The following is a 10,585-nucleotide window of genomic DNA, read 5'->3' as shown; positions in this document are numbered from 1 at the left end:
AAATATTCCATTACACTTGAAAAGAATGTATATTCTGTTGATTTGGGGTGAAATACTCTGAAGATATCTATTAAATTTAGCTGATCTAATGTATCATTTAAGATCACAATTTCCTTGTTGATTTTCTGTCTGGAAGATCTAGCCATTGATATTAATGGGGTGTTAAAATCCCCTACTATGACTGTATTGCTATCAATGTCTCCCTTTATGTTTGTTAAGATTTACTTTATATATTTAGGTGCACTGTATTGGGTGCACAATGTTTACAAGGATGATACCCTTTTATTATTATGTAATTTCCTTCTTTATCTCTAACTGTAGCCTTTTTAAAAAGTCTATTTTGTCATATACAAACATTGCTACCTCATTTTTTATTTCTATTTGCATAAAATATCTTTTTCATCTCTACTTTTATTCTGTGTGTATACTTCATTCTGAGGTAAGTCTTTAGTAGACAAGCATATATATGGGTCTTGCTTTCTTAACCATTCAGTTACCATATGTTTTTGATTGAACATTTAAGGCATTTACATTTAAAGTGATTATTGATTGGTATGTATGTATAGTCAATTTATTCTTTTAACAATGTTTCCTTCCTCTTTTTTCTTCTCCTTCTTCCTCCTCCTCCTCCTCCCCTTCTTCTTCTTCTTCTTCTTCTTCTTCTTCTTCTTCTTCTTCTTCTTTCTTTCTTTCTTTCTTTCTTTCTTTCTTTCTTTCTTTCTTTCTTTCTTTCTTTCCTCCTCCTTCTTTCCTTAAAGCAGACCCTTAAAGCAGACCCTTTAACATTTTTTGTAATACTGGTATGATGGTAACAAACTTTTTAGATTTTTTTTTTTTGGTCTGGGAATCTCTTTATTTCTCCTTCAATTTTTAATGATAGCCTTGCTAGGAAAAGTAGTCTTAGTTTTAGGTCCCTGCTTTTAATCAGTTTGAATATTTCATGCCAATTTCTTCTACCTGAAATATTTCTACTGAAAAATCAACTGACAGTCTAATGAGAGCTCCCTTGTAAGTAACTATCTTTGTCTTTAACATTGGCCATTATAATTATGTTTCTTGGTGTTGGCCTCTGGATCAGTCTTGACTGGGACTCTCTGTGCTTCCCAGACTTGAATGTCTTTTTTCTTCTACAGCTTAGGGAAATCTTTGGTTATTACTTTTTCAAATAGTTTTTTAATTTCATATTTTTTCTCTTCTACTTCTAGTACTCTTTTGATGTAAATATTGTTATATTTTATGTTGTTCCAAAGGTCTCTTAAACAATACTCATTCTTTTTTTTTTCTTTCAGAGACAGAGAGAGAGAGAGAGAGAGTCAGAGAGAGGGATAGATAGGGACAGACAGACAGGAACGGAGAGAGATGAGAAGCATCAATTATTAGTTTTTCATTGCGCGTTGCGACATCTTAGTTGTTCATTGACTGCTTTCTCATATGTGCCTTGACCGTGGGCCTTCAGCAGACCAAGTAACCCCTTGCTTGAGCCAGCGACCTTGGGTCTAAGCTGGTGAGCTTTTGCTCAAACCAGATGAGCTCGCGCTCAAGCTGGCGACCTTGGGGGTATTGAACCTGGGTTCTTCCACATCCCAGTCTGATATTCTATCCACTGCGCCACCGCCTGGTCAGGCCATTCTTTTTAATTATATTTTCTTTTTGCCGTTCTGTTTGAGTGTTTTTGTTTTTGTTTTTTCTTGTGTTCCAAATAGCTGATTCTATCTTTGGTTTTACCCAATCTATCATTTATTTTTTTCTGTGTATTCTTGATTTCGGATATTATGTTCTTTTTTTCTGACTAGTTATTTTTTAAGGTTTCTATGTCCTTTTTTTTTTTTTTTTTTGTATTTTTCTGAAGTGAGAAGCAGGGAGGCAGAGAGACAGACTCCCACATGTGCCCAACTAGGATCCACCTGACATGCCCACTAGGGGGCAATGCTCTGCCCAGCAGGGCCATTGCTCCATCGCAACTGGAGCCATCCTCAGTGCCCAGGCCAACTTTGCTCCAATGGAACCTTGACTGTGGGAGGGGAAGAGAGAGATAGAGAGAAGAAAAGAGGGAAGGGTGGAGAAGCAGATCGGCATTTCTCTTGTGTTCCCTGGCTGGGAATCCAACCCGAGACTTCCACAGACTGGGTCGATGCTCTACTGCTGAGCCAACCGGCCAGAGCCCTATGTCCTTTTTTATTCTTGCTATCTTTTTGTTGAAGTTTTTACTTTATTCATTGAGCATCTGTATAACTATTACTTTGACCTCTATATTTGATAAATTGCTTATCTCCATTTCAGTTAGCTCTTTTATTTAGAGATTTTTACTGTTCTGTCATTTGGGGTTTGTTTCTTTTTCTCCCCCATTTGGTCTGCCTCCCTGTGTTTGTTTCTATGTATTAGATAGATGTGCTATAATTTCCAGTCTTTATGGGGTGACCTTATATAGTGAGTGTTATGCAGACTCCTTGATCACTTGAGCTGTGTGCTCCAGGAATGTCCCTTGTGTGGATTATGGGGTTTCTTCTATTGTAACCAAGTCTTGATTGCTATTGGCCTGTTGTGTTTGGGATTAACTCTCTGGCTGGCTAAACTTGAGGTGCTACCTTGACCACTCTGTGTGAGCTGCTGTGCAGATGCTGACCATATAATGAACAATTTCACCTATCTGGGTTTGATGCCTGATAGGCTCTCCTTTTGGATATGCTGTTTGAAAAGCTAATTGGATCCTACTTTAATGTTGTATGAAGCTGGCTGCTTCATGTATTTATTCTGGTCCTCTTGGGGGAAATCTGATGGAGACCAATGTAAGACATTGCCTGTAATAACTTCAGCAGCCTGTTTGGAGCTACAAGTGATCCATAGTTTGTTGCTGCCTCTGCTGGGCTTAGATGTGCATGAAAATACCAATGGTAAAACAGCACCATGCAGGCCCTGGCCGGTTGGCTCAGTGGTAGAGCATCGGCCTGGCGTGCAGAAGTCCCGGGTTTGATTCCTGGCCAGCGCACACAGGAGAAGCACCCATTTGCTTCTCCACCCCTCCCCCTCTCCTTCCTCTCTGTCTCTCTCTTCCCCTCCCGCAGCGAGGCTCCATTGGAGCAAAGATGGCCCAGGTGCTGGGGATGGCTCCTTGGCCTCTGCCCCAGGCGCTAGAGTGGCTCTGGTCTCAACAGAGCGATGCCCCGGAGGGGCAGAGCATCGCCCCCTGGTGGGCAGAGCGTCACCCCCTGGTGGGCGTGCCGGGTGGATCCCGGTCGGGCGCATGCGGGAGTCTGTCTGACTGTCTCTCCCCGTTTCCAGCTTCAGAAAAATACAAAACAAACAAACAAACAAAAAAACAGCACCGTGCTCAGGAGCAGGTCAGAAAATGATCCAAAGCATCCTGAGATCTGCCTCTGTCTGACTCCATCAGCTGGCTGCTTTTTAGGCTTGGCCACTGAAAGTACCTCTGGTAGAGTTGGGAGAATGCGGCTGGTGGATCTCCCCTGAGGGGGAGGTGCCCATCTGGCTTCAGAAAACATGGTAATTGTGGCCCACACCCCAGAGCTATAGGTCTCAGTCTGTCCTGGATTTTTCCTCAACCTCTGCATGGAAGAACCACTGAGAGTTCAGCAGGTGTTTCCTCTGGAACTGAAGATTTGGTCTGCCAACAGCCAGGGTGGTGATTCTATTGACTCTGTTGTGATGAGGAAGCATTAGATTCTTAGGAAAGTGGGGGAAATAATTCCCACCTTAAACTCAGACAATCAAGTCACTGTCACTCCCTGAGTCTTTCTAGACCTCTCCTCCCTGGCTAAAACTGCTGACTCCTCAGCAGGGCCTAATCTCTGCAGGCTGGGGAAAGAGAGATTCCTAAGGGTAAAGAACAGCTTCTTTACCCCAGACTAATGCCACATGGAAGGGAGTGTTTCACCCAAAATAGATGGTTACTGTAGTATTAAAGAACAACTCAACACAGGGTTCCTGGTGACTGTCCCCCACTGTGTCTCTCCCCAAAGCCATAACCTCACTCTCCTCAGGCATCTCTAGTCCACTCAGCCCTCTCTCAGCTGGAGCCCAGGTTAAGAGGCTATGAACAAGGTTATATGCATTTTCCCTTTAAGAGTGTGCCTGCATCTTTGCAGACTCCCATCTCTTTCTGACAAACAAGAACCTTACCATTTTTTACAGCTGTTTGCTATGTCGGTGCCTCTTCTTGACTCCGATGCTCTAGGTTAGAGAGCCTGCCTTAGGGTGTAGGCCCCACCTGCTCAAGCATAACCCCTCCCTCCACAACTGAGATATCCCTTTGGCACCTCACCAACCGTTTGTGAGAGCAGAGCCAACCCTTTTCACATGTCTGCCCTTCCTACCAGTCTGTATGTGGCTTCTTCTATAAATCTGTAGTTGTAAAACTCCTGTTTATTTAGTATTGAGTGGATTTTTCAGGATGATTACTATTAAATTTAGTCATAACTCTAGTTTCATCCTTGGAGAAGGTGAGTGTAACATCCACCTACTCTACCACCATCTTGGATCTTTTTGTTTTCTTAATCTCTAAGCTGGTCACAAGAAAGACCTAAGATTCCACATAAAATGGTGCTTCTGGTTAGTCAAGGTTTATGGCAATTCTGCTTGGCAATCTCTTCAACATCTCCGGTCTCATTCTAGAATTCACATAACCCATTTCAATTCCCGAGTCAAGGAATGGATGGATGGATGAATGGATGGATGGATGAATGATCAAATGACCAGGAGCCTGACCTATGCTCCCTTCAGCTCCTCCTCCTTACTTTCCCCTGGGCATGGGTTAAATTTTATTTTATTTTAAATTCATTCAGAGAAATCAAGAAGGTTATTTTATAATATAGAGAAATTCTTTAATTCTGTAACATTATGGTAAGGTAAGAATACAATTAATTTTTTTTTGTTTTGTATCTCCAGGATTGAGAATCACATAATATGTACTTATAAGAAGTAACAAATGACATATATCTATATTTTTTATTGATAGTTCTACTTGCAATGTCAGAACACCTCTCAATAAAACTTACTCAGAAGTCTGAAACAGAAATGCAGGAAACTTTTTTCAGATTTGAATTACTAACCATACCTAATAAATGCTAAAATTTCTTATTTGGAGAGCATCAATAAATAAATTATGCAACCATTTAAAAGTATCATTGTTAGATAAAGTGTGGTTAATAACATTTAACCTATAAGCTCTTTAATATCATAGAAAAATGAGAACTTAGACACCTTGGTCATCAAGTCAAATATTCACCTCAAATACTAAATTTTCCAGTTTATTTCAATTACCCATGAAATCCAAACTTAAAATGTCTAGGTTTTTTTTAAATGTTTCTATAGATGTAAGCACAAACATATCAAGATCTTAACTTTATAAAAGATTCAAAAGAAAATATTTTAAAAAATAAACAACCAAAACATAATAAATACAAAATTTTAAATACTGAAATATTGTAAGGCATTACATTATGCCTGAAACTCAGGAACCTAGTAGATGTAGAACTGGTCTACCATTTAAAAAAGTGTAATACTGTACTTCTTTATACAATTTTACCTTGTGAATATTTGAAGACCTAATTAATTAGGTCATAGACTAGCTACATCTTCCCTAATCAATTACACATTAATAAAAAGTTCAATTATTTGTACTAGGATAGAAAACAAAGTTTTATTCTAAAGCAAGTTAATCTAGCAGAGCAAGTTGATGAATTAATATCCACCAGTGTGTAAAAAATTAAAATATAACACATTCAAAAGTGTGAGCTTGAGTATAATTTTTAAAAAGTAGTATACATATAAAAATATAATAAAAGTTTAAACAAATGCTTTAAAAAACACAAGCATAAAATTCATTTGAAAATTACTGAACTAAACTATTAACCTCATAGAGAAATGAACTGTCATACATTCTGAACACTTCTCTTAATCAACAGTGTTTTTCCTGCAACTTAAGCATATAATAAATGCTAATGATCTGTAAGTGATCGTTTAAGTGATGCAGGAGCCTAGGAGTTATATGCAGTTCATAGGAAAAATTTCTAAACATATCTTCTCCAACACTTTTTTTTGCATTTGAGTTTTAGAAATTAGCAGAACCATACCTTTCTAGATATCTGTGTGCATTGATTTAATTATAATTCTAAGAGTCTTCTGATGAGAAGGAGATTGGAACACTACTATGCTCTCCCTCTTCATTTAAAAAAATTATGGCTGATAAATTAAAAAAGCGGTCTGAAAAATTAGAGATGTGATTACAGAAAATAATGAGAGTCAGTAAGTAAACATGTATCTTAAAAGAATAGTCTAGACTGGGACCTCATTTATTAAGTAGTTAGATACATGGAGGGGAGTTCTAGTATACACGGGGAACGGAACAAACCTGACACTGGAAGCCATCTGGTTCTGCCATTTTGGCATGGTGGTTGTGCCTTGTGTAAAATGACTGTCCATGTTATCAAAAAGTCATAAAACTGGGCTATACATAGTGTTTTTAGAAAACATCCATTGACTGATTCTTTTTGTCCTGAACAGTGATGGAAGGTAACGTAGGGCCAGAAAGGTGGTAACCTACTGGCATTAGAACTGATGGGGAGAAAAGCTTTAGCTCAGCAGGTCCACCAGGATCATACAGGTAGGACTGCAGAGATTTTTGCGACAGTTATTGCGCCTGACAGGCAGAAGCAACCCTGCACCTGAGCTGTTCATGGGGACGGTTGACTTCTTGACCTCTGGATGTTAGTAATGGTTGAGTGATGAGAAGCACACATTTGGGGGATAAGGGCAGTGGTGGGATTCAAATAATTTAACAACTGGTTCTCTGCCCTAATGACTATTTTAAGTATAAAAAAAACAATATATCAAAAGGTAGTTTATTATTTCATGCATTTAATACTTAAATAAGAACAGTAAAAGAGGTATACAAAACTAGATTATGTTATAAGAAAGAGTTTTAAAAATATTAATGAAAAACATTAAATAATACCTGACAAAAGAGAGCAATAAAACTATTACTTAACATATTTTCATACTGCTTCTTGATTGGCATCCTCATGTGTAAGTTTTTTCACCTATGAACAGAATGAACATTACTACAGGCGCTTAGAACATGCTGTTGTGCAGATGAATGTTAACAAAGAGTAAGGAATGTAAATTTGTGATTTTCACATTGGGTGGCTACCCAGATGCCCACCTTAAAAAGAACCATGATTCCAAGTGCCATTTTAACAACCGGTCCTTTGAACTCAACAAAAAATTAGGTATCGGTTCTGCTGAACTGGTGAGAACTAGATGAATCCCACCGCTGGATACATGTGATATCTTTGGGGATTCTAACATATATTTATAGAGGGAAACTAACCTATGTGAAAGACTGAGGTCACTACTGGAAAAGTGGGTGGAGATTCAAAACATTTTAGTTTGATTTGAAAGGATATGCAATCTTATTTTATATTAAAAAAATTTAAGCCTAAACTTACTTATACTCTGGTTTCAGCTATCTAAGAGCCTAAGAACATTTACGTTTAGTTCTTTAATAAAAGTGATTCTTCCCTTAGAATTTAGAACCTTCATTGTTAGAATTGTCATCTAAAGCAAGGCCTAGGACACGCCTTCCAAACACACTGAGAAGTCTATCCACTAAAACTTCTTGGTGCTTGCCTCCTGACATTAGCAATAAATGAAAGAGGAAAAAAGAAATAGTTATTGGCTTCTTTATCTACTTATATTTTGTTGATTTTATATTTTTAAGAAATTATCAACCATGAGCAAAACAATTAAAACTTCCTTTAAACAAGCTACAAAAAGTAACAGCCCATATTTAATCTGCTGCCTTCAAAAGTTTCTTAGAAATCTTAAATAGCAATTCACCTGTGCATGCTGTTCAGTCTTCTAAAGCCTGTTAATGCTTTAGTCATAATTAAAGAAAAAATGCAGCGTTTAGTTTTTATTCTATTAGAGCAAAAGGAAAAAGCACTTAGCACCTCAGTCAACATTACTCAGAGTTGTTCAATTACAGGTTGATTACATTCACTTAAATATCAGTGAGGCCAGAAAATCATATTAGAGTACATGTTCGACATTTACTCATCTTTTTCCTTCAAGGTTAAGTATGAATATTGAACATCTACTTGATGGTAGAGCTAAGACTTTTTGCAATTGAACTATGTATTTAGCCATCAGACTGAAGAGTAGACTTAATCTATTCAGCTTCACCTTTCTCTAAACCTGGGCACTCCAATGACAATCTGTTTTCCCATTAGTGTCTTTTTAAAATATCTAGGTCTAGGCCACTATTTGTAATTCCTTTCTGAAACTGAGCTGCCATGAGAGTCTATGAGGGTACTTCAGTTGTAGTCCTCATATGGCTGAACAGTGGATTCATCAATAAGGAATAGGACCTTTTGCTCCTTGTTCTCATTAAGAGAACTTGTATGTTTATCTTGAAGCCAGGGAATACCACTGACTTAGATATGCAGACTTCCAGAACCTTAATGTATCCTTGACCCACATATAAAACAGTGTACAGAGATGTGCTATGGAATTGGGCACCTGAAACCTGTATAATTATGTTAACTAATGTCACCCTAATAGATTCAATTAAAAAATGGTCTATATAGCCTTCAAGCACATACACTTCTAAAAAATCCTCTAATCTATAATTCAAAAAGAGTTTCACCTTCTAAAAGATTTAATTGCAAAACAGTCAGCTCTATCAAGGAAAAACATTGTTTTGAAAAAGACTAGGTCAAGGACGTCAGAGAAATGGCGCCATGAGGGAGGCTTCCAATACCTCTCCATGAAATTTCAACAAATCCAACAACTAGAGACAAAAAAACAATCCCAGGAGCATCTAAAATACATATACATCAAACCAAGGTACGATTGGGTGAAAAGGTGGCTGCATATATAAACCAGTCTGAAGAAAATAGGATGGAGAACGGACTATTCCGCTTGCCTCACTGATCCGAAGAAACTTTTTTCACTTGGAACTGAGAGGAAGAGAGGGTTAGAGAGGAGAGATTCAAGCTGAGGAGAGAGTGTGCCCACGGCTCAGCCCACATGGAGCTAACACCAGCAGCAAACCCTGGCAGAGGTGGGCAAGTGGCTTGCCTGTGGAGTGGGCTTTGTTTACTCCCGGTCTCTGGATTGGCAGTGAGTGTGGGCAGTATACAAGCTTCTTCTAGTGCCCTGGGTGTAGGCGCCCATGTTCCCGGAATAAAGGGCTGGGTCTGAGACTGTCAGCAGTAGCCTTCTGCGTGGGCTGTAGCCAGAGTCTCTGAATAATCCCTGCTCCCCAAACAACAGTGTGCTGGGAGTTCACAAAAGCCAGCTTCCCTACACCTGGACCTCTCCAGGCAGGGCACCTCTGCCAACGATACAGGTTAACAAAGCACATTCCCAGGGAAGAATACTATGGAAGTCCTGGGAGGAAGGGCATGCAGGCAGCTTGCAGACAGCCTCTGGAGAGCAGACCTGCGGATCACTGAAAGGAGCCTAACCCACAGTCTGCTCACTGCCTGGCTGGCTTACACTGGCAGTGGCTCTGGCTAACAAGGTCTTCTTTCCCAGGTCTGCAATTTAAGAGAACCTAGAGGAGGGACTTGATAGTTCTTAGAGCCTCTCACTCTGCACTCAGTAACTGGGGCAAGTTCCTGCCAGCCTATGCAGGTTAAAAAACACATTCCTACAGAACAGACCTCAGAAAACACTGCAGAAGTTGGACAGGCTGGGCTGTAGGCTTCCCAATAAGGGAGAAGCCTGTGAAGAGCAGACCCGTGAAAGGCTAAGGCAAATATTACTAGACATACCCGGGGAATCTTAGAAAAGAGCCTGACCAGAAGTCAGCTCACCCCCCTGCCAGCTTAAGCTGGTAGCTGTGGTTGGCAGAGCTTTCATACCCAGGGCTGTGTTCTAAAAGGACCTGGAAGAGGGATTTGGCAGCTTTTAAGACCTCTTGTTTTGCAGGCAGTGACTGCGGCATCTTCCTGCCAGCCCATACAGATTACAAAGTGCAAAAAGCAAAGGGATAGTAGTCCCACAAAGCACTGAAGCATACTAGACATACCTGGAGGCTCATAGAAAGACACCTGAGGAGCAATTGGCTTCCAGCCCTGCCTGATTACGCTGATGGCAAAGCCTTACCCAGAACCCCATGCTGAGTGGGGATAGAGGGGGGATTTGGCAGCTCACAGAGCCTCTTGCTCTCCAGGCAGTGGTAGTGGCAACTTCACAGCTGTGTCCCCAGGCTGCTGGTTCAGGAAGGAGAGACTTGGGGAGGGGCTCTGGGAAAACAGACTCTCCTATTGTCTAAGCCTTCAAATGCTAAGAAGCCCCACCTACCAACAGGACTAAGGCCTAGTTTATGTCATCACCATAGCAACACATCAACTGCAAATCTCTACCTAAGAGTGCCACAGGGGCAGAACCTGGGGTATAGTGCCACCAACCAAAAAGAGAGAGAAAGAAGAATAAGGAAGAAGATAACCTCTCAAAACCAGGAAAAATCCACAGTCTTTATAACATTTTCCATTTTTTTCTCTTTCATTTTTGTATCATTTTTTCTTCCGCTTTGGTCCTTTTATCCTCTTTCCATTTTATT

This window comes from Saccopteryx bilineata, chromosome 2 (assembly GCF_036850765.1).
Source record: "Saccopteryx bilineata isolate mSacBil1 chromosome 2, mSacBil1_pri_phased_curated, whole genome shotgun sequence".
NCBI classification, from domain to species: Eukaryota; Metazoa; Chordata; class Mammalia; order Chiroptera; family Emballonuridae; genus Saccopteryx; species Saccopteryx bilineata.
Note: the sequence above shows the minus strand (reverse complement) of the source record.